The sequence below is a fragment of the Leptonychotes weddellii genome, chromosome 9 (assembly GCF_054177405.1).
Source record: "Leptonychotes weddellii isolate Sample4059 chromosome 9, ASM5417740v2, whole genome shotgun sequence".
NCBI lineage: Eukaryota > Metazoa > Chordata > Mammalia > Carnivora > Phocidae > Leptonychotes > Leptonychotes weddellii.
Genome location: NC_138377.1, coordinates 106,997,094 through 107,015,427, shown reverse-complemented (window position 1 = coordinate 107,015,427; position 18,334 = coordinate 106,997,094). Strand labels below are relative to the sequence as shown.

Here is an 18,334-nt window from a genome sequence, read left to right as displayed (position 1 = left end):
TTTCTTGTAGGGCTGGTTTCGTGTTTGCAAATTCCTTTAGTTTTTGTTTGTCCTGGAACCTCTTTATCTATCCTATTTTCAATGACAGCCTAGCTGGATATAGTATTCTTGGCTGCATATTTTTCTCATTTAATTCTCTGAATATATCATGCCAGTCCTTTCTGGCCTGCCAGGTCTCTGTGGATAGGTCTGTTGCCAATCTAATGCTTCTACCATTGTAGGTTACAGATTTCTTCTCCTGAGCTGCTTTCAGGATTTTCTCTTTGTCTCTGAGACTTGTAAGTTTTACTATTCAATGTCGGGGTGTTGATCTATTTTTATTGATATTGAGAGGGGTTCTCTGTGCCTTCTAGATTTTGATGCCTCTTTCTTTTCCCAAATTAGGGAAGTTCTCTGCTATAATTTGCTCCAAAAACCTTCTGCCCTCTCTCTCTTTCTTCTTCTGGGATCCCAATTATTCTAATATTGTTTCACCTTATGCTATCACTTATCTCTCGAAATCTGCCCTTGTGAACCAGTAGTTGTTTATCTCTCTTTTTCTCCGCTTCTTTATTTTCTATCTTTTGGTCTTCTACATCACTAATTCTCTCTTCTGCCTCATTTATCCTAGCAGTTAGAGTCTCCACTTTGGATTGCACCTCATTAATAGCCTTTTTGATTTTGATTTGTTTAGATTTTAGTTCTTTTATTTCTCCAGAATGGGTTTCTCTAATATCTTCCATGCTTTTTTCAAGCCCAGATAGTATCTTTAAAATCGTCATTCTGAACTCTAGTTCCGACATCTTACTAATGTCCATATTGATTAAATCCCTGGCAGTTGTTACTGCCTCTTGTTCTTTTTTTTGAGGTGATTTTTTCCACCTTGTCATTTTATTCAGAGGGAATAGATGAATGAGAACAAAATGTTAACAGGGTAACAACGTCCCCAGAAAAGATACACTAAACAAATCAGGAAAGACCTGAAACCGGGGGAAAAGAAAGAAAAAAGTAAAGAAAAAAATAAAAACAAACACAAAACAACAACAACAAAAACAGAATATGATCAAATATGATCAGGCTGATGCATAGATCAGTGCCACATACTAGATTTTGGGCATATTTTGGTCTGTTAGAAGAAAGTGCCTCCCAAAATTTTAAAGAAAGAAAAACTTATACATGTACAAAAAATAAGGGTTAATACGATGAAGGGATGGACTATGACTGTAAAGATGAAAATTACAAAAGATTTTATAAAAGGAATTGATAAGATAAGAAGTTGGTTGAAAAAAGAAAGAAGAGGATTTTTAAAAAATGGAGAGAATGTGATCAGGAAGGAGATTAGAACATAACCATACACTAGAGGTTTAGGGTATATTTTGATCTGTTAGAAGCAACTGTATCCCAAAATTTTAATGAGAGAACAACTTATATATATATACCAAAAATAAGGTTAACTACTATGAAGGGATAGGATATGACTCTAAAAGTGAAAAATAAAAAAAAGATTTTTTAAAAAAGGGATTGATAAGATGTTCATTGAAAAAGGGAAAAAGAAAAAATTCAAAAGAAAAGTTAACTTTGAAAGACTAAAGAATCATGGGGAAAAATCCATGAATTCTATGTGCAGTATTCCCCTAGCACTGGAGTTCTGCCATTCTCATTGATCAGTAAACTTGGTCTTAGCTGGCTGTTCTTGCTGATCTTCTGGGGGAGGGGCCTGTTGCCGTGGTTCCCAAATGTCTTTGCTGGAGGCAGAATTGCCCCACCCTTTCCAGGTTGGGCTAAGTAATCTGCTCGGGTTTGCTCTCGGGAGCTTTTGTTCTCTGTAAGCTTTTCGTACAGCTTTGAAGGAGGAGAGTGAAAATGGTGGCCTCCCAATCTCCTCCCCGGAGGAGCCAAGAACTTGGGGCTCAACTCCTCAGTGAGCCCCCAGAAAAAAGCAGTCAATCACTCCTCTCTCCCCAGTATCTGGCCGCACTCTGTGTTCACCCAGCCTATGACCAAGCTTTTCTATCTTTGGCTCACGACCCCGTGTGGAGTCTCCAAACCCAGCCAATCCCTGCAGTGCACCCCTGCGCCACTCCTCCTGGGGTGAGGAAGGGGAGTCTCCCCAGATCTGCTGCTTGTTGGGTCCCTGCTGGAGAAGCAGTGGCCCGACTGCGCCGTGGATCATGGTTTATGGCAACCTGGAGCTGAGAGCCCACTCCTTGGCTCTGTCTCTGCAACTGTCTTCCCTGCTCCAATACCTGGGAGCTCTACCACACTCAGGCACCCCCAGTCTTTCTGTGACCCCGAGGGTCCTGAGACCACACTGTCCCAGTGAGAGTTCCACCCCCCGCTTAGCCACTGGAGCGACGTCCCTCAGCAGAGCCGACTTTAGAAGTTCTGATTTTGAGCTCTGCTGCTCTATCACTTGCCAGAATCAGCCAACAGAGGCCCCTTCCCCCACCCTCTATCTTCCCGAATATCGCCTCAGATTCACTTCTCCACACGTCCTACCTTCCAGAAAGTGGTCGCTTTTCTGTTCAGAGAGTTGTTGCTATTCTTTTCTTCGATCTCCTTTTGAGTTCGTAGGTGTTTAGAATGGTTTGACCCCTAACCAGCTGAATTCCTGGGAACAGACGAAATCCAGGTTTCCTACTCCTCCGCCATCTTGCTCCTCTCACCCAGTACATCATTAGTTTTTGATGTAGTGTTCCATGATTCGTTGTTTGCGTATAACACGTCACCTTTGGAAATCAGTGTTCTGGTCATTTCTAGAAAGGGAAATTTGTAAAAGTAACAACATCAACACTTCCAATGGTGTGGAATGAAAAATTTCAAGCAATTCCAATGTCATTTTCAACCAATAACACTTGGAATAAGTTAGGGAAGTTGAAAAGAAAACCTTACTAATTGAATATTTATAATTAACAGGTTCCAAGGAATTAAATATATAGATATGCATGTGACAACCTACCTGACAAGAAAATTATACTCATTCCTTGAAACGGAGTACCATAGATAGTCATCTTTTATTTAGAAGGTACTGGTGTCAAAGTTTCCCCAATTACCCCCCTTAGCATCATTCATTATGAATATAATCCACCTTTAAATATGTATAAAGTTGGCTGAAGAAATATTAGCCAGTGAAATCTATCTTGAATACCAACAATGAGAAATTTATTTATTTTATTATTTTAAAAATGTTTCATGTACTATCTACATGAACCCTTTATTCTAATGTCTAGAAAATTGCCCCCTGGATGATAGGGGAAAAAAAAAAAAAGCTATTCCACTTCTTGTGACTGTTACCATCAATCTAATTAAAATATAGTCTAAAACATTCACAGGAATAAAAACAACTCTAAAATTACCATTTGTTTGTTTTACTTGAGATAAAGGCCAAATAAGACTCATTAATTCTTTCAAATAGGCTCTCTAATAGACCTCAATAGACTGCTCCTCATTCAGAAGATTGCATCATCTAAGAAAATAGCATGAATGACTTAAGGGTATGCACAGTCATTTTCCACTGAGTTCATTACTCATGTGTTGGTTCTCCATGGTCTGTTTACTATGAGTATATGGATGCTACCCGTGAAGCAAATAAAATGTTGCCATTTTACCCAACAATTAGATTTATGGACAACTATACAATTCATTTCCCTTAATTTATGCATTCAGGTTAGCTTTTAATACCCTGTTGGTACTACTACCTCACCAACTGAATTCTCCACACAGTTTTTGCCTTGCATGGTCCCTATGCTGGAACTCAGCTTATAGAAGAGATTTGTTACTCATTTTGTTCAGATTTCTACAAGATCCATTTTTGAAGTCTTTACTGATATAAGCATATTTATAAAATAGTTATTTAGAATGAGATATGTGACAGACACTAGAGCAATCAGGATTCTATCACCCTGGGAAATGCTGACCCAGCCCCATGGCTGACTAGCATAGCCAATCTTATTCTTATTGGAGAGTTATGATTCCCTAAGAGGAATGTCAGCACTTTCAGGACAAAATGCTTACTGATGTTAGAATTCCCAATAGCCTGTAAGGATGGAAGGCAGAATTATTCCCAATACTTTCCTTCATGTCATACATCAAGGAGAAGGAATAAACTCATCTATATGAAACCCAGTTTTTGGTCCACACCTGCATGTGGTAAAATAATCATTGTGGAAAGATAAAAGGTATATATGACCATTTGCCAAAACTGCATATGACAGGAGGACTCACTATGTACCTTTATGTAAAAATATACTAATTTATTATTCCTCTAGGATGTTTCTGGTTATTCAAAGTAGAGGAAAGAGTAAAATCTGAAAAATAAAGGAGACTAAAGCTTTGTATAACCCAACAGATTTTTAATACTAATAATAGTTTGTATTAACCAACTATCCACTAACTCAATTAAATTTTGATGACTTAAAAATAATAAGACAACAGAGATACATAAATTTACTATAAACTGTGTATTGTATCAGGAGTGTATAGTTTTGTTTCTTCCCAAATGAGGGAGCACTTCAAAATCAGCACTTCATTGGTGCAGTGATGAGATTCCATGGAATTCTAATATTATACCCAGTCTACAAAGTACATAGGAAATTGGAGAAGTTGCAAGACAAAATTTTCCTAATGGAATATTTAGTTATAAAAAGTTATAAGAATTCATAATGGATATTCATTCATCTGATGACAAGAATGATTATGCTCACAATTTTGATCAAAATAGTACAGAAATAATTGTTTCTAAGATATTTTTCTCAAAATTTCCCCAGCAGACTCATGTAAAATTATGTATTATAACTAGGGTGTCTCTCTAAATATATTACAAACCCATTGATGATATATGAAAGTGGCCAATGAAATTCATGTAAGAATCCAAGAATTTTAAATATAATCATCTCACATCTAAAAATGTTTAATCTAGCATGTAGTTGAAGCTATCACTTGAAAGTATATGAAATTTCTTGCTCAGATAATAGAAAAGGCAAAGAAAACAATGTGTAAACAACTGTTCTGATTATCTCTAGTGACTGGGATGACAAGCAAATTAAAATATACTATGATGATTCCACATAAGGTATCTACTTTTCAATTTACATACAATTGTTCCACTTAAAAGAAAATGACAAGTAAAATTTCATAGTATCTTTGGATTTTGACAATCTAATTACCCCAAAGACACTGATCATGACTCAGAAGATTCTGGGAGCTCAAACACGTAAATAGATCAAATGTAGTCACAAACATTTCTCATGGGACTCATTATTTAAGTGTTGGTTCCACAGGGTCTATTTATGACTTATGTGTAGATACTGGTAGCCAAAAGTTGTAATATCGTTCCACAATTGGTTATATAGACCTATCTACAATTCATTTTCTCTAGCACATGCCAGCATGTTATTTTTCAAATACCACAGTACTTTTTTTTTTTTTTTTTTTTGGTAACACTTGCTGACCAAACTGAATTCCCCTCCACATTTTTGTTTAGCATGAACCATGGGGTAGACCTCAGTTCACAGAAGTTATTTTTGTTACTCACTTTGTTCATATTCCAACAAGATCCATTTGTGGAGTCATCATTTATCCAGGAACATTTATAAAAGGGACCATCAGAATGAGATACGTGGTAGACACTGAGCATTCAGGATTCTGTTACCCTAGGAGACATTGATCCACACTAACTTGATGACGGTAACCAGAATCACTGATGACCCAGTGCAGATTAGAATAGCCAGAGTCTCATTGTCATTGAAGTGCTACAATAACCTGAGAGGAATGTCAATATCTTCAGGAAAAAATGCTTACTGATATGAGAATTCCCATTGGCATTTGAATATATTTTGGCAGAACTATACCTGAAGAGCTATATGTCAAAGGATAAACTCTTTCATATGAAACCCATTTCTGTCCATCTTGAACTGTAGTAATAAATACATATAAAAATGAAAATAATGTACATTTGTCAACCAAACAAAAGATAGTAAAATTCACTGTGTACATACATTTAAATTTAACTATATAAATTAATTTACTTGGATATTTTTTAATTATTTTTAGAAGAAAAGAGTGCAAATTCTGGAAATAAAAAAAAGACAGAAACTATGAATGATTCAATAGATTATAATGCCTCACAGCACAAATAGAAGGAGAAGAGAAAATCAAAAGATACCAACAAAAGATTAAAAACCATGATGTAGTAGTCTCACAAAGATTTAAAATTAGTGATGATAAACATATTTACCTTGTAACTACAAGATCTGTGGAAACAAACTAAAATAAAGCTAGCATCAGATAACAAAGAGAAGTTGTAAAAAAAAAAAGAAACTTTAAAAATTATATAAAAATCTCATAGGATAGGCTCATTATTAGTGTTGACAAAACAGGAAGACAATAAATGAACTTAGTATGAATCAAAAGATTTTATCCAATCTTGGAAGAAAGAACATAACCTAAAATATTCACAAAATTAACATGTGATAAGAAATTAAGATTCTCAATATCACATCATTAGAAAACATGATAACATAAGGGAAGTCAAAAAAACTAAATTAGTAGTATAAAACTGAAAATATGATTTCACTAACAAATATAAAAATTATTCATTTGACATTTCAGTAAGAAAAGGACATTTGGAAAACAAATTTAAAAAGTTCAATTCCATTAAGATTTTACAAATAATTACAATGGAAAATAATAGAAGGATATATATGTGTATATGTAGAAAGTTAAGTATGAGTGAAATTCATTAAATCACAATATATTGATTATATAAAGTTTCCTGTCTTCACAATGAGTAATCACATACCTGAAGACTAATGACTAACATAAGGTAAAATGAATTATGACACATTGTATGACCTAAATATAAGAGATACACTTCAATAAAATCCACTACCTTCCACAGGACACTAAAAAGTTTTTTAATACACTGTTCTAAATAAAAATTTGATAAAATGTGGACAGACAACCTCAGGTATCATTCCAAAGAACTACACTTGGAAGAGAGAACAAGACCACAAAACCATGAGATTGTCATCATCAAGTGGCACACCAAGAACACTAGCAAAAGAAAGAAGATATCCACCTGAACTGTACAAAAGACATTTGAAAGCACAGTTAATATGACAGGCATGGTGCAATATGTTCCACTGGAAAAAAAAAATCCAAAAAGCACTGGGAAATTTCAATGCTAAGATACTAAGAAAAAAAATTTCATAAAAGTAAATCATTTTGCTGAATAATCCACGTTCATAATTGGGATAGATCAATAATATGATGTGAACACAAAGCTGAAACACACAATATAGACAAAAGGATCCTAAGGAGGAATGCAAAATGAAAAAACAAAAAAGCCTGAATCACTGAAATATACATGATTTCTAAATACTAAGGGAATAAACAGCATATATAGAAAGACGAAAAAGAAAAACCACAAAACAATAAATGTGAAGGATACACAAAGTGTGAAGATGAAGGGGACGGAAAAACACATAAACAGTATATCATAAACAGCATGTTAAAAAAAATTGAAAAAAATATCATTTATACTAGGATCCTACCTGAGGGGATGAAGACGTCAGACTCAAACAGATAAAAATATTTTTTCAAAGGGAAAAACGTAGTAAGAGGCAATGAAAGGCACTCCACAGGAGACTATCTCTCAGGAAGGGCAGTCAGAATATCAAAAAACAAGACCACAAGGCCACTAAACTGACTAGAACAGACAACCCAAGAAAACTACAGAGCACGCCACGTGCCCTCTGCCATGGAGCAGCTGAGGAAGAAGCCTGCCCCGAGCCTGGCCTGAGGTCCTTCTCCTGTCCCGCGTCACAAACCTATCTGCCCTGGAGTGGACAAGGCACAAGGTCAAGGGAGGAGCAGGGCCCCGGGGCGGCAGCGGGAGTGGGGGTGAGCGGTGGTGGTAGGGCCTCAGTGACTCCAAGGCAGCCTGCTCCTGCGCGGTGTGGTACGCCGACCTCTGCCACCCGCACCCTCCCGGGCCGCTCTAGGAGAGCCCAGACCTTTGCACGCAGATGGCCCCGGTCACCGCGGGCAATCCCTAGGGGTGGGGATGGTCCTCCTTCTGCCGCTGAGATTTTCCCAGCCAGACGGCGACTTCCAAACCTGGCGCGCACTCCTAGCTACCCGCAAAGCTCTCGGATGGCATGTGTCCCTCACTCAGAGTTCCCGGGTGGAGCCACGTGCTGGACCTCAGTTCCGATGAGGACAACGGTAGGGATTGTCACTCATTTTGTTCAGACTTCCAAGGAATGCATTTGTAGGGAGTCATCATCAATCCGAGCACATTTCAGGACATGGAATGTTAAAAGTGCCGGTTCCAGCCTGGGACAGCGGATGCGTTCACACACATCGGCCCTCGGCAGAACCCAAGGCCAAGCCACCGTGCAGCCAGGGGAGCCATCCTCGGCCAAGGAGGCCTCGCGAAGATCCCCGGCCAGTTGAGGCAGAGGCGAGTCTCTTACCGCTTATGCTGGCAACTCCCACGTGACTGCAGACCACACAGCGCTACTCTCCCCGGCCATCTTCGCCATGCAGACCGGCCATCGCGGATGAGGCAGAATGGGACTCACCCATGCTCACGGACGCCCACGTCCAGCTAACTCCACCTGGGAAGTGGGGAGAAGAGACAGGTGCGCTTCAGCATGCCAGACAGGTCTGTGGGCATCCACTGCAGTGCCTTGCAGCGGGGACACACTGCTCTGCCTCTCCCTACGATCTGGGGGCTCCTCCCATGCCTGCGTACAGACACCCACATGTGGACGCTTCCAAGCTTGGGGGCATGAGGTACGGGGTGGGGGAAGGAGGGAAGGGTGGCGGGAAGGGGAGCGGGTCACGGGCGTGGGAGGGGGAGGAGGTGGAGGTGGGCAGTGAGGGCCACCCTGGGCACAGAGTGCTGCAAAAGAAACGAGTCCCCAGTCCACACACCCCACCACTGGTCTCCTACACACTGTCCACACGGCCATAGGGGGATCTAGTGGACCTCGCCCTCCCACGGTCTGGGTCCCAGCCCAGAACACCTCTGCCCAACAGCCGGGGCCCTGGCAGGGAGCAAACCCACCCGCAGCACCTACTCTTCCCGAGAGCGAGTACACGCCAGGCAGACACGAACCGGCATCAGCTAGCTAGCCCAAGGGAATAGCCCTCAGCTCGAGGGGAACTGCCCCAGGAGCAATGAGCCCGGAAGCTTCCGGGAGAGGACCCTTTGTGACCTAGGGCCATGGGGGCACAAGTGGCCTCCCACAGCTGGGCACCCATGCTCCTGCCCTCTCTGCCATGGCCAGATCCCCTCCCTTTTTCAATGCAGAAAGCCCACCTGGGGCTCGAGAGACCCCCCAATTCCCGAGGTGCCAGTGACCAATCCATCTGGCAGGAGGTCACCTAACACTGGTTCTCGCGGGCTCCAGAGCAGGACCCATGCAAGGAGTGACCTCGCACTCTCATACCACTCATGTGTCCGCTCTCATCCAAGGGTCACCCACGGAGGCCCATGTCATTAGAAGCCCGTGGGGCCCTGCGACATGGCCCAATCCTGCCCTGCGGGCCGCGCCCCAGGGGGCTATGCGTTGGATCAGGAGCACTGTCTGTCCTCAGAACACGACCCAGCCATCCCTGAGCCTGGGGTACCCACCTCTGCCCCAAAAGCAAGCACACGGGAACTATGTGTGTGTCTGGCCACTGGGCAGAAAGACCCATCAGCACATACCCTGATCCCGCAGCCTCTCCTGCCCCTAGTCCAAGAGCAATTCTCACGGCACTGTTCCCTGCCACATTCTGCCAGGTGGTGCCCGCTGTCCTCCCGATGGAAACCCAAACTTCTGGGGAGACGTGCATGGGTCGGCTACCCATTTTGAAGGAGACTCTCTGGGGGCCCATTTACTGCCTTGCCCGCGGAAGTCAGCTGTGGAGGGGAGGGCAGGGCATTGGAAAGGGCATTGGCCCCCAGATTTGACCTGCCCATCTGAAACCCACCAGACACCCCAAGATGCCCAGGCACTGCCGCCTCCCCCTACGAGGAAACACATCACGCCTACTGTAGTTGGACACCTTGGCTTCCCGAGGCTCACCGTCACCCAGGCAGGCTTCCCTCCTGTGTGCCTGCGGCAAGGGGTGACCTGTCCCAGCAGGGGATCACCCCGCCTCAAACCCCACGTCGACTAATGAGTTGTTCCAGGGACCACGGTTCTAACTGCCTATATCTCGCTGAGGGCTTCCCCTGGTCCCCCGTGGGCCACGGCCCTTTAACCTCAGAGCCACGTCCCTGTAAGCCACCATGATGGCCAGAGCCCACAGGATGGTGCTGTCACCCAGGCAATACGGCTGGCATAGCCAACCTCCCCAATCCGACGCCCCCTGAGCCTGCCCTTCCAGGGCACTCCACGAGCCCTCTGCCACGGAGCAGCTGAGGAAGAAGACTGACCCGAGCATGGCCTGAGGCCCTTCTCCTATCCCATGTCCAAAAGTCTCTGCCCTGGATGGACAAGGAACAAGGGCAGGGAGGAGCAGGGCCCTGCCTGGGGCAAGGACGGAGACCAGGGCCGTGCCCGAGGCAGCGTTGGGGATGGGAGTGAGTGGTGGTGGTAGGGCCTCAGTGACTCCAAGGCAGCCTGCTCCCGTGCAGCGTGGTATGCCGACCTCTGACACCCACACCCTCCCGGGCCGCTCTAGGAGAGGCCAGACCTTTGCACCCAGAAGGCCAGAGTCGCAGTGGGCATTCCCTAGGGGTGGGGGTGGGCATCCCTCTGCCGCTGAGACTTTCCCCCACCAGACAGCGACTTCCAAACCTGGTGCGCACTCCTATCTACCCGCAAAGCAATCGGACAGCATGTGTCCCTCACTCTGAGTTCCCAGGTGGAGCCACGTGCTGGACCTCAGTTCCGATGAGGACGACGGTAGGGATTGTACTCATTTTGTTCAGATTTCCAAGGAATGCATTTTGTAGGGAGTCATCATCGATCCGAGCACATTTCAGGACATGGAACATTAAAAGTGTAGGGCTCCAGCCTGAGACAGCTGATGCATTCACACACATTGGCTCTCGGCAGAACCCAGGGCCAAGCCACCATGCAGCCAGGGGAGCCATCCTCAGCCAAGGAGGCCTCGGGAAGACCCCAGCCAGCTGAGGCAGAGGTGAGCCTCTTACTGCTTATGCCAGCAGCTCCCATGTGACCGCAGACAACACAGCGCTGCTCTCCCAGGCTGTCTTCGCCTCACAGGCTGGGCATTGCCGATGAGGCAGAATGGGACTCCCCGATGCTCACAGACACCCGCGGCCAGCCAACTCCACCTGGGAAGTGGGGAGAAGAGACAGGTGCGCTTCAGCATGGCGGACAGGTCTGTGGGCATCCACGGCTGTGCCTCACAGCGGGGACACACTGCTCTGCCTCTCCCTATGATTTGAGTGCTCCTCCCGTGCCTGCGGACAGACACCCACATGTGGACGCTTCCAAGCATGGGGGTTTGGGGTATGGGGTGGGGGATGGAGGGAAGGGTGGTGGGAAGAGGAGCGGGTCGTGGGAAAGGGAGGGGGAGGAGGTGGGGATGGGCAGCGAGGGCCACGCTCGGCACAGAGTGCTGCAAAGGAAATGAGTCCCCAGTCCATGCACTCCACCACTGCTCTCATACATGCTGTCCGCCCAGCCATAGGGGGATCTCGTGGACCTCACCCTTCCACGGTCTGGGTCCCAGCCCAGAACACCTCCACCCAACAACGGCCCTCACAGCACCTACTCGTCCCGAAAGAGAAGTGCATTCCATGGAGACACAAAACAGCATTGGTAAGCTAGCCCAAGGGGACAATTCTCAGCTCGAGGGGAACCGTTCCAGAAGCAATGAGCTGGAAGCTTCTGGGAGAGGATGCTTTGTGGCCTAGGGCCACGGGGGCGCAAGTGGCCTCCCGCAGCCAGCCACCCATGCTCCTGCCTTCTCTGCCGCGGCCAGATCCCCTCCCTTGTTCAATGCAGAAAGCCCACCTGGGGCTTGAGAGTCCCCACTTCCCGAGGTGCCAGCGACCAACCATCTGGCAGCAGGTCACCTAACACTGGTTCTGGCGGGTTTCAGAGCAGGACCTGTGCAGGGCGTGACCTCACATGCTCATGCCACTTGCGTGTCCGCCCACATCCAACTGTCACCCACAGAGGCCCGCGTCACCAGAAGCCCACCGGGCCCTGCACTGTGGCCCGATCCTGCCCTGGGGGCCATGCCACAGGGGGCCGAGCCTTGGACCGGGAACACTGCCTGACCTAAGAACACAACCCAGCCGTCCGTGGGCCTGGGGTACCCACCTCTGCCCCAAAAGCAAGCACACAGGAACCATGTGTGGATCTGGCCACCGGGCAGAAAGACCCATCAGCACATACCCTGATCCTACATCCTCGCCTGCCCCTAGTCCAAGACCAACTCTCGTGGCACTGTTCCCCACCACATTCCGCCAGTTGGTGCCCACTGCCCTCCCACTGGAAACCCAAACTTCTGGGGAAACTTGCATGGCCTGGCTACCCACCCTGAGGGGGCCTCTCCAGGTCACCATTCACTGCCACACCTGCCAAAGTCAGCTCTGGAGGGGAGGGGAGGGCGTAGGAAAGGGCACTGGTGCCCAGATTCAACCTACCCATCTGAACACCACTGGCAACCCCAAGACGCCCAGGCGCTGCCACCTCCCCCTAAGAGGAAACACGTCAAGCCCACGGCAGACGGGCGCCCTGGCCTCCCGAGGCTCACCGTCACCCGGGCAGGCTTCTCTGCTGCATTCCTGCGGCCAGACGTGACCTGTCCCAGCAGGGGCATCACCCCGCCTCCAACCCCCACGTTGCACTAATGAGTCGTTCCAGGGACGACAGTTCTAACTGCCTCCATCTCTACCGAGGGCTTCCCATGGTCGCCCGTGGGCCATGTCTATTTGACCTCACTGCCATATCCCTGTAAGCCACCATGATGGCCACGGTCCACAGGATGGATGCTGCCGCCCAGGCGATGTGGTCACCGTTGCCGACCTCCCCATTCCTGAAACCCCCTGAGCCTGCCCTACCAGAAAGGCACTCCTCGAGCCCTCTGCCATGGAGCAGCTGAGGAAGAAGCCTGCCCCGAGCCTGGCCTGAGGCCCTTCTCATGTCCCTTTTCCAAAACCTCTCTGCTCTGGAGCAGACAAGGCACAAGGGCAATGGAAGGGGAGGGCCCGAGGCTGGGGCCGTGGGGGGGGTGGCGGTGGGGGTGGAGGTGAGCGGTGGCGAGGAGGGCCTCAGTGACTCCAAGGCAGCCTGAATCCGTGCAGGCTGGTACGCCGACCTCTGCCACCCTCACCCTCCCAGGCCGCTCTAGGAGAGGCCAGACCTTTGCACCCAGAAGGCCTGAGTCGCAGCAAGCAATCCCTAGGTGTGGGGGTGGGCATCCCTCTGCTGCTGAGACTTTCCCCCACCATACAGTGATTTCCAAACCTGGCATGCACTCCTAGCTACCCACAAAGCTATCAGATGTTATGTGTCCCTCACTCAGAGTTCCCGGGTGGAGCCACGTGCTGGACCTCAGTTCCGATGAGGACGACGGTAGGGATTGTCACTCATTTTGTTCAGATTTCCAAGGAATGCATTTGTAGGGAGTCATCATCGATCCAAGCACGTGTCAGGACATGGAACATTAAAAGTGCCAGTTCCAGCCTGGGACAGTGGATGCGTTCACACACATCGGCCCTCGGCAGAACAAGGGCCAAGCCCCCACACACCCAGGGGAGCCATCCTCAGCCAAGAGGCCTCAGGAAGGACCCCAACCATCTGAGGCAGAGGCGAGCCTCTTACCGCTTATGCCGGAAGCTCCCAGGTGACTGCAGACCACACAGCGCTACTCTCCTGGGCTGTCTTCACCATGGAGACTGGGCATCGCTGATGAGGCAGAGTGGGACTCACCCATGCTCACAGACACCTGCATCCAGCCAACTCCGCCTGGGAAGTGGGGAGAAGAGACAGATGCACTTCAGCATGGCAGACAGGTCTGTGGGAATCCACAGCAGTGCCTCGCAGCGGGGACACGCTGCTCTGCCTCTCCCTATGATTCGGGTGCTCCTCCTGTGCCTGCGAACAGACACCCACACGTGGACGCTTCCAAGCATGGGGGTGTGGGGTATGGGGTGGGAGATGGAGTGAAGGGTGGCGGGAAGCGGAGCCGGACATGGGCGTGAGAGGGGTAGGAAGTGGGGGTGGGAAGCGAGGGCCACCCTGGGCACAGAGTGCTTCAAAGGAAATGAGTCCCCAGTCCACGCACCCCACCACTGTTCTCCTACACACAGTCCACACGGCCATAGGGGGATCTCGTGGACCTCACCCTCCCACGGTCTGGGTCCCAGCCCAGAACACCTCTACCCAACAATGGCCCTCTCAGTAGCAAACCCGCTCACAGCACCTACTCATCCTGAAAGCGAAGTGCATTCCAGGGAGACACAAAACAGCATCGGCAAGCTAGCCCAAGGTGACAGTTCACAGCTCGAGGGGAACCGCCCCAGGAGCAATGAGCTGGAAGCTTCTGGGAGAGGACGCTTCGTGGCCTAGAGCCACAGGGGCACAAGTGGCCTCCTGCAGCCGGCCACCCATGCTCCTTCCCTCTCTGCCATGGCCAGATCCCCTCCCTTGTTCAATGCAGAAAGCCCACCTGGGGCTTGAGAGTCCCCACTTCCCGAGGTGCCAGCAACCAACCACCTGGCAACAGGTCACCTAACACTCGTTCGGGCGGGCTCCAGAGCAGGACCACTGCAAGGGGTGACCTCACATGCTCATGCCACTTGCGTGTCCGCCTACATCCAACTATCACCTATGGAGGCCCGTGATGCCAGAAGCCCAACGGGCCCTGCAACGTGGCCTGATCCTGCCCTGGGGGCCATGCAACAGGGGGCCGAACCTTGGACCAGGAGCACCGCCTGACCTAAGAACACAACCCAGCCGTCCATGGGCCTGGGGTACCCACCTCTGCCCCAGAAGCAAGTACACAGGAACCATGTGTGGATCTGGCCACCGGGCAGAAAGACCCATCAGCACATACCCTGATCCCGCAGCCTCGCCTGCCCCTGGTCCAAGACCAATTCTCGTGGCACTGTTCGCCACCACATTCTGCCAGTTGATGCCCACTGCCCTCCCGCTGGAAACCCAAACTTCTTGGGAAACTTCTGTGAGCTGGTTACCCACCCTGAGGGAGCCTCTCCAGGTCACCATTCACTGCCATACCTGCCAAAGTCAGCTCTGGAGGGGAGGGGAGGGCGTTGGAAAGGGCACTGGTGCCCAGATTCGACCTGCCCATCTGAACACCACTGGCAACCCCAAGACGCCCAGGCGCTGCCACCTCCCCCTAAGAGGAAACGCGTCAAGCCCACCACAGACGGGTGCCCTGGCCTCCCAAGGCTCACCATCATTCTCTCCTGTGTTCCTGTGGCCAGAGGAGACCTGTCCCAGCAGGGGGATCACCCCGCCTCCAGCCCCCACGTCGCACTAATGAGTCGTTCCAGGGACCACGGTTCTAAATGCCTCCATCTCTACCGAGGGCTTCCCATGGTCGCCCGTGGGCCACGTCCATTTGACCTCACTGCCACATCCCTGTAAGCCACCATGATGGCCACGGCCCACAGGATGGATGCTGCCGCCCAGGCGATGCAGTTAGCGTAGCCGACCTCCCCATTCCTGAAACCGCCTGAGCCTGCCCTACCAGCAAGGCACTCCACGAGCCCTCTGCCATGGAGCAGCTGAGGAAGAAGCCTGCCCCGAGCCTGGCCTGAGGCCCTTCTCATGTCCCTTTTCCAAAACCTCTCTGCTCTGGAGCAGACAAGGCACAAGGGCAAGGGAAGGGGGGGCCCAAGGCTGGGGCCGTCGGTGGGGTTATGGTGGGGGTGGAGGTGAGCGGTGGCGAGGAGGGCCTCAGTGACTCCAAGGCAGCCTGAATCCATGCGGCCTGGTGTGCTGACCTCTGCCACCCTCACCCTCCCAGGCCGCTCTAGGAGAGGACAGACCTTTGCAGCCAGGCGGCCCGAGTCGCGGCGTGCAATCCCTAGGTGGGCATCCCTCTGCTGCTGAGACTTTCCCCCACCATACAGTGACTTCCAAACCTGGCACACACTCCTAGCTACCCGCAAAGCTATTGGACGGCATGTGTCCCTCAGTCAGAGTTCCCAGGTGGAGCCACGTGCTGGACCTCAGTTCCGATGAGGACGACGGTAGGGATTGTCACTCATTTTGTTCAGATTTCCAAGGAATGCATTTGTAGGGAGTCATCATCGATCCAAGCACGTGTCAGGACATGGAATGTTAAAAGTGCCGGGCTCCAGCCTGGGACAGCCGATGCGTTCACACATTGGCCCTCGGCAGAACCCAAGGGCAAGCCACCACGCGGCCAGGGAACCATCCTCGGCCAAGGAAGCTTCACAAAAGACCCCAGCTGGTTGAGGCAGAGGCGAGTCTCTTACCGCTTACGCTGGCAGCTCCCACGTGACCGCAGACCACACAGCGCTACTCTCCCAGGCTGTCTTCGCCATGCAGACCGGGCATCACCGATGAAACTGAATGGGACTCGCCAATGCTCACGGACACCCAAGTCCAGCCACCTCCACCTGGGATGTGGGGAGAAGAGACAGGTGTGCTTCAGCATGGCGGACAGGTCTGTGGGCATCCACGGCAGTGCCACGCAGCGGGGACACGCTGCTCTGCCTCTCCCTATAATCTGGGGGCTCCTCCCGTGCCTGTGGACAGACACCCACACGTGGATGCTTCCAAGCATGGGGGCGTGGGGTACAGGATGGGGGATGGAGGGAAGGGTGGCCAGAAGTGGAGCTGGTCACGGGCAGGGGAGGGGGAGGAGGTGGAGGTGGGCAGCCAGGGCCACCCTGGGCACAGAGTCCTGCAAAAGAAACGAGTCCCCAGTCCACGCACCCCACCACTGGTCTCCTACAGGCCATCCGCACGGCCTTCAGGGGATCTCGTGGACCTCGCCCTCCCACGGTCTGGGTCCCAGCCCAGAACACCTCTGCCCAGCAGCCATGGCCCTCGCAGGTGCAAGCCCACTAGCGGCACCTACTCATCCCGAGAGTGAAGTTCACACCAGGTGGACTCGAAACGGCATCGGCAAGCTAGCCCAAGGGAACTGCCCTCGGCTCAAGGGGAAACGCCCCAGGAGCAATGAGCCCAGAAGCTTCATGGAGAGGACCCTTCGTGGCCTAGGGCCACAGGGGCACAAGTGGCCTCCCACAGCTGGCCACCCACGCTCCTGCCCTCTCTGCCTCGGCCAGATCCCGTCCCTTGATCAAAGCAGAGAGGCCACATGGGGCTCGAGAGACCCCTAATTCCCGAGGTGCCAGTGACCAACCCATCTGGCAGGAGGTCTCCTAACACTGGTTCAGGCAGGCTCCAGAGCAGGACCCATGCAGGGGGTGACCTCACACTCTCATGCCACTTGCGTGTCTGCCTGCATCCAAGGGTCACCCACGGAGGCCCGGGTCACCAGAAGCCTGAAGGGCATTATGATGTGGCCTGATCCTGCCCTGGGGCCATGCCCCAAGGGGCTAAGCCTTGGACCAGGAGCACCACCTGGCCTCACAACACAACCAAGACCTCCGTGAGCCTGGGGTACCCACCTCTGCCCCAAAACAAGCACATGGGAACCATGTGTGGGTCTGGCCACCAGGCAGAAAGACCCGTCAGCACGTATCCTGATCCGGTAGCCTCGCCAGCCTATAGTCCAAGAGCAATTCTCGCGGCACTGTTCCCCGCCACATTCCGCCAGTTGGTGCCCACTGCCCTCCCACTGGAAACCCAAACTTCTGGGGAACCTTGCATGGCCTGGCTACCCACCTTGAGGGAGCCTCTCCAGGTCACCATTCACTGCCATGCCTGCCAAAGTCAGCTCTGGAGGGGAGGGGAGGGCGTTGGAAAGGGCACTGGACCCCAGATTCAACCTGCCCATCTGAACTCCACTGGCAACCCCAAGACGCCCAGGCGCTGCCGCCTCCCCCTAAGAGGAAACACGTCAAGCCCACCGCAGACGGGTGCCCTGGCCTCCCAAGGCTCACTGACACCCGGGCAGGCTTCTCTGCTGCATTCCTGTGGCCAGTGGTGACCTGTCCCAGCGGGTATCACGCCACCTCCAACCCCCACGTCACACTAATGCGTCATTCCGGGACCACGGTTCTAACTGCCTCTATCTCTGCCGAGAGCTTCCCTGGCCCCTGTGGACCACAGCCCTTTGACCTGACCACCGCATCCCCATAAGACATCACGATGGCCCTGGCACACAGGATGGACACTATCGCCCAAGTGATGCGGTCGGCATAGATGACTTCCCCAGTCCTGATGCCCACTGAGCCTACCCTATCAGGAAG

The 18,334-nt window shown here is 50.5% G+C and overlaps 1 long non-coding RNA gene and 4 other non-coding genes across 5 annotated transcripts in view; all 5 read right to left on the bottom strand.

The window, feature by feature from the left end:
- LOC115939458 (uncharacterized) overlaps positions 1-18,222 on the bottom strand; it is a 185,639-nt gene extending 167,417 nt beyond the window's left edge. Inside the window, exons 1-6 of the long non-coding RNA XR_014148744.1 lie at positions 16,427-18,222; positions 13,782-13,925; positions 11,135-11,278; positions 8,457-8,600; positions 5,513-5,630; positions 2,479-2,735 (exon numbers count right to left, since the gene is read on the bottom strand). This is a non-coding gene — a long non-coding RNA (uncharacterized LOC115939458). The remainder of the gene's footprint in view (positions 1-2,478; positions 2,736-5,512; positions 5,631-8,456; positions 8,601-11,134; positions 11,279-13,781; positions 13,926-16,426) is intronic.
- LOC115939468 (small nucleolar RNA SNORD116) lies at positions 8,180-8,272 on the bottom strand. The gene has a single exon (XR_004074272.1). It is a non-coding gene; the product is annotated as a small nucleolar RNA SNORD116 (small nucleolar RNA).
- LOC115939470 (small nucleolar RNA SNORD116) lies at positions 10,858-10,950 on the bottom strand. The gene has a single exon (XR_004074274.1). It is a non-coding gene; the product is annotated as a small nucleolar RNA SNORD116 (small nucleolar RNA).
- On the bottom strand, positions 13,507-13,599 carry LOC115939472 (small nucleolar RNA SNORD116). Its single transcript, XR_004074276.2, has one exon. It is a non-coding gene; the product is annotated as a small nucleolar RNA SNORD116 (small nucleolar RNA).
- LOC145723638 (small nucleolar RNA SNORD116) lies at positions 16,152-16,244 on the bottom strand. Its single transcript, XR_014148880.1, has one exon. It is a non-coding gene; the product is annotated as a small nucleolar RNA SNORD116 (small nucleolar RNA).
- Positions 18,223-18,334: the final 112 nt, after the last annotated feature.